The following is a 5,000-nucleotide window of genomic DNA, read 5'->3' as shown; positions in this document are numbered from 1 at the left end:
TATACTTCAGTACCTACTATCTAAACAATGGATAAAGTCAGGCTTAAAGTTTTACTTTTGTTTTGACAATATACTAAAAACTTAAATATTTGTGAATACAAGCTTATTTTCAAAAGATATTGAAAAAAGACCGCATACACCCATTCAAAATACTTTTTTGGCATATTTTTAGACAGGAAATGTAACCTAAAATGAAAAGACAACAAGATATATATAATAGATAGCAGGTACCGAGTGACGTCAGATACTGAAAAAAATTAATTTTAAGAAATGGCTGATAAAGATAAGCATTATGAATTCAGATGTTCATTTCACAGGTATAACAATTTGAAAAATAGCAGTTTTTAATGAAGCCTCGCCATTTCTCTGTTAATGTAGTGATAGTATTCATGTTATAGTAGAAGAATATCGAAAAATCTGAAAATTGAAGTTGGAAAGAAAAAACACCATTTTGACTGTAGTGTCTCCACTTAAAGTAAGGTCTCTTGAGTCCTCTTGCTATTTATATTATCATTGCTTTATACAGTCACCCCTGAGGCTCAAACTGCCTCCATTTCTGCTACTGTATTCTAGCGTTAGGCCAGGGAGTCACATAGATCAGAATACTGCATGTTGTAGTAGTGTTGCACGATATACCGGTACCAACGGTCTACCGCGGTGCCAAAACGTCACGGTGCCAACTATACTAAGCTGTATACAACGGTACTACCGTGGAATACGGTACTACCGTTGAACACGGCAGAGGGACAATGTTACCTCTGTTCCCAAATTCACTGGTTTCTGCTAATGAGAAGACTGGCTCGCGACACCGTTGTGACAGCTCGCAATGTGTTGGCTCACGCACACAGCAGTCACAATATTGACGTTATCTGTATGCCTGGGCGCAAGCCAGTCTTGTTCTCAGTAGGCTATCGTAATGTCAGAACCGTTCCCTAGCTCCGAGTCCGCACCATCAAATGTAACATTATTGAAGAAACATAACTCGAAAAGTTTAATATGGAACTATTTTGGTTTTAAACCATATAACAAGGAAAAGCGATAGATCATGATGGCCGTCCGTTGTGCAGGTGATGCAGCAATGCCGTACAGGCAAAAGGAGACAACACATCAAACTTAATAAAGCATCTACTGTAGGCCTACAATCTCGTCATCCAGACCTTGCACTGGAATACAGACGAGCTAATGAGGTTAGTATGACTTTATTTGTTATAACTAGCAGTGTTCTTGCCATTAGCTAATATTACAAAAATTAATGAATAAACCTCTTGGCTAAAGCGTGTGCTGCTGTTGCTAGCTAGCCAGCTGGCTAGCCCTTTTCAGTCCTGTTGTCGCATGCTAGCTCATGCCAGACAACAGTCCTTTCACCCTCCATTCACTTCGAAGCTTCAAAGCACCGCCACCACCACAGAAGAAGGCTACCTCGGAAAAATAAATTCACTCGGACAAAACGCGTCTAAATAAGTTATTTAATGGTAGCGCCGAGGCTTCAAAACCCAGCATTTGTTTAAATAGACCCTTTTGCTTAGGTAAGTGAAGTTTCATGTTTATCTGACACTTGTATGAGCGCCTCTCCTAAATAGGCCGACACCGATTTATTTTGACGGCGAAGGGAATGGAGGGTGAAAGGACTGTTGTCTGGCATGAGCGAGCTGAAAAGGGCTGAATGAAGTAACGTTAGCCTACCTGCTGTCATGTCGTCATGCACAGCTGTTGAATGAAATTTGTCGTCCTCTCATTCTAACTCCAAACTCCTTAAAATAATGTTAGATTATTAGAGCTAGATTATGTAGGCTGAGACGAATCCAATGATAATCCAATGATATCCACCTCTTGACATTTGGTCATTTGATCTGGTTTTGACTTAAACGAAAGTGAAAGCTAGATAAAGCATGTTGATGTCACTGCCATCAACCAAAACCCAGTGGCCCTCCGCTGACCTTTACTGGTGGTTGGTGATACTACACTTTTGGCTGATTCTGTTGTTGTTGTTAGATATGCATTTTAAATATTTAATATTAATAATTAATAATATGCATAATATATTTTTACTTACCTGTAGAGTTACAATGTAATGCATTAAATGCATGTTATTCATCATGCACCACTCGTATAAAGTGATTACACTGTACTGTAATGTAGGCTACTGTAAATACATTGCACGTTCATAAAAATAAAATAAAAATTTAAATGCTGCAGTATCGTGATACTACTTGGTATCGTGATATTTGGCTGTATAGTATCGCAGGTCAAATATAGGTATTGTGACAACACTATGTTGTAGTGTTTGTTAGTGTGTGTGTGTCTTGTGCACATGAACACATGTGCAAGCTCACAAAAGCATGCAAACATAGTGTACACAACCACACGCGTGCGCACACACACACACAAACACACACACACACACACACATTCATTCTGTCTCTCTGGACAAATATGCAAACAAGACCATACAAACACACACCTGTTCAAACAGTTCAGCTGTCACTAATGTAAATCTCCCCATAACCACCTTGAAAGGATGTAGTGAAAATCTCTCCTTGTTCTGTAACCCTAGATGTCAAATAACACATGAGCAGCTTCAACAGTGTGCCAGGCTACACACACAATAGGCCTAGGCCAAACCAACCCATGCGCAGACAAAAAGCCATGGTTCTGAAAATATAAAGGTTTAAAATCCAGTCATAACATTGCCACTGTAATAGCTGGAGGCCTTCCTATTCTAACCAGTGGGCGGCGTTCATACGTCAGTCGCAATAAAAAGGATCCTCGCCAGCATAATTGAATTGGAAAATTGAACAATGCTTTGTATTGGTTCAAGGGGGAAACATAATTTATTTTAATAAAAAAGAAGCCAAAGGCAGGATCAAATGATAGACATGCATAAGTAATGCATAAACCAGCATATAGATCGATTTCATATTGAAATGTTCCTTTGTAAATGAATAGGCCTAAGATTCTGCGTATTCCTGTAATAATGGTCATATGGCCGATAATAACCAAAGTGAAGAAATACATTGAAAAAGGATTTCAAATTGGGGGGGAAATTGATGTAAGACATTTTAAAAAGGGTGTGCGGTTGAACAATATTGTCTACACAACTGTCCTCCTTGAATTTTTTTCCATCATTAGACAAAAGGCACAGGACTTCAAGGCATGAAAAAATTTGACTATGTCGTCTGTGGGCTCATCCCACTGTCAGGCTGTAATCCTAATTGGGTGTATACGTCCGTGATATCGTCTCTTCGCCCATCAACAAACACAACAGGTATCCCTCCTTACCTCTCTCCTCGTCACGACAGCCCTCTATCTGTTCCCGGTGGTTTCTATCGTAAACGAGTTCATGCCTGTGTTGTGTTCATTGTTCTTGCTCAGCCCTCGTGTCAATGTTCGCGACTGACCGATCGTCTGCGCGTCTCCATCAGAGTGAACTCTCCGTGCCGCCTCGCGCTCCCGAACGTACGGTGCTCTGGCTGGCCGAGAGAGGGACCGCTTTCACCGCGCGCGTGTGTGAATTTGTGTGTGTGTGTGTGTGTGTGTCTCTCTCTCTCTCTCTCTCTCTCTCTCTCTCTCTCTCTCTCTCTCTCTCTTTCTCTCTCTCTCACTCCCTCTCTCATGCTCTCTCTATCTCTCTATCTATCTATCTATCTCTATCTCTCTCACACACACACACACACACACACACACACACACACACACACAGCTAACTCACACTAATGGATAACTCTGATAACTGATTTTAGTGACTTCCTTTCAGTGGTGCTATACCACATTACAAATGTCAGACTCTGGCAATCTCCAGTGCAGACTCAGGACTCTGGGCCCAGAACTGCACCTACAGCGAGGAGGAGGAGTTCACTGATGGTTCTGGTCACAGGAAATCCTCTCAGAGCAGATTGGGTTGCTGTATGATGTACAAGGCTTGATGATAAGAGGCCTGACAATTCACTCATACACATACATGCATATAGCCTATATAGACCTATGTGCATATATCACACACACTCAAACAATGCATGTATGCGCGCACACACACACACACACACACACACATACATATGGGGTGGCTCTCTGTTTGCCTGTCTGTCTGTCTGTCTGTCTGTCTGTCTGTCTTCTCTAGAATTATGTAGGTTGGTCACATAGTCAGGTTGGTCATATAGTCAGGTTGGTCATATAGTCAGGTTGGTCATATAGTCAGGTTGGTCATAGTCATGTCTCTGCGTTGTCATGAAGTACTGTGGCTATTTGTCATTAAGTTTCACCCTGCAGCAATCTGTAAAAAACAGTTGGTGCTGAGGTGTGTGTGTGTTCATTTCTGCATCCGGCAGCACATCCGGCATGAATGTATAAAAAAGTCACCCAGTACTTTTGCACCCAACCCCACACTCAATTTCTCGGTCACTCATTCTCAGATTGAAATATTTTCCCTCTGACTGTATCTCTATGGGATCATCTGTGTGTGTGTTTGTGTGTATGCGTGTGTGTGTGTGTGCACCCGTGTAAAGTTGCTGAGCAGCATCAGTCTAGCTATATTTAGCCCTCAATCGGTGACGCCAGGCCCAGAGCATCATGACTCTGCATACTGATGTTACCACCTCCCTTCACCTGACACAGGGGGGAGAGAGAGAGAGAGAGAGAGAGAGAGAGAGAGAGAGAAAGAGAGAGAGAGAGAGAGACGGAGGACAGAAGAGCAGCAGGACAACAAGTGCAAACGAGGATAGCAGAAAGATGGAGAGAGAGAGACAGAGAGATTGTAGCTGGGCATGAGAGTTGTAGAGATAGATAGATAGATAGATAGATAGATAGATAGATAGATAGATAGATAGATAGATAGATAGATAGATAGATAGATAGATAGATAGATAGATAGATAGTTAGAGAGAGAGAGAGAGAGAGAGAGATAGAGAGAGAGGAGAAGATGCATGGTCTATTGACATGGCAGTGTGACAGGCAGGACTCAGAGGGAATATGAGATTGATCTGATGCTCTCTGCTCTACTCTCA

Source organism: Borostomias antarcticus, assembly GCF_949987555.1.
Source record: "Borostomias antarcticus genome assembly, chromosome: 5".
Lineage (NCBI taxonomy): Eukaryota > Metazoa > Chordata > Actinopteri > Stomiiformes > Stomiidae > Borostomias > Borostomias antarcticus.
Note: the sequence above shows the minus strand (reverse complement) of the source record.